The sequence below is a fragment of the Triticum aestivum genome, chromosome 6A (assembly GCF_018294505.1).
Source record: "Triticum aestivum cultivar Chinese Spring chromosome 6A, IWGSC CS RefSeq v2.1, whole genome shotgun sequence".
Lineage (NCBI taxonomy): Eukaryota > Viridiplantae > Streptophyta > Magnoliopsida > Poales > Poaceae > Triticum > Triticum aestivum.
In genome coordinates, this window is record NC_057809.1 from 258136934 (window position 1) to 258138293 (window position 1360).

Here is a 1360-nt window from a genome sequence, read left to right on the forward strand (position 1 = left end):
GGGAGACATAGAGATTTGCAAGATACACATGGATCTGGATGCTGCAGACCCATTGACTAAGCCTATCTCAAGAGCAAAACAAGATCATCACCAAGACTCCATGGGTGTTAGAATCATTACTATGTAATCTAGATTATTTACTCTAGTGCACGTGGGAGACTGAAGGAAATATGCCCTAGAGGAAATAATAAAGTTTTTATTTATATTTCCTTATATCATGATAAATTTTTATTATTCATGCTAGAATTGTATTAACCGGAAACTTAGTACTTGTGTGAATACATAGACAAAACAAAGTGTCCCTAGTATGCCTCTACTTCACTAGCTCGTTAATCAAAGATGGTTAAGTTTCCTGAAAATAGACATGTGTTGTCATTTGATGAACGAGATCACATCATTAGAGAATGATGTGATGGACAAGACCCATCCGTTAGCTTAGCATTATGATAGTTTAGTTTTATTGCTATTGCTTTCTTCATGACATATAAATATTCTTCTGACTATGAGATTATGCAACTCCCGAATACTGGAGGAACACTTTGTGTGGTATCAAATGTCACAACATAACTGGAGGATTATAAAGATGCTCTACAGGTGTCTCCAGAGGTGTTTATTGAGTTGGCATAGATCAAGATTAGGATTTGTCACTCCATGTATCGGAGAGGTATCTCTGGGCCCTCTCGATAATGCACATCACTATAAGCCTTGCAAGCAATGTGACTAATGAGTTAGTTGCGGAATGATGCATTACAGAACGAGTAAAGAGACTTGCCGGTAACGAGATTGAACTAGGTATGATGATACCGACGATCAAATCTCGGGCAAGTAACATATCGATGACAAAGGGAATGACGTATGTTGTTATGTGGTTTGACCGATAAAGATCTTCATAGAATATGTAGGAGCCAATATGAGCATCCAGGTCCCGCTATTGGTTATTGACCGGATATGTGTCTCGGTCATGTCTACACAGTTCTTGAACCCGCAGGGTCCGCACACTTAACGTTCGATGCCGATTTGTATTATGAGTTATGTGTTTTGGTGACCGAAGTTTGTTCGGAGTCCCGGATGAGATCACGGACATGACGAGTAGTCTCGAAATGGTCGAGAGGTAAAGATTCATATATTGGAAGGTAGTATTTGGACATCAGAATGGTTCCAAGTGATTCGGGTATGTTTCCCGAGTACCGAGGGTTTACCGGAACCCCCCGGGGAAGTATTGGGCCAACATGGGCCTAAGGGAGAAAGAGGGAAGCCCACAGGAGGTGGTTGCGCGCCCCCTCAATGGGAGTCCGAATAGGACAAGGAGGAGGGGGCGGCGCCCCCTTCCCTTTCCCTCTCCCTCTCCTTCCTATTCCTT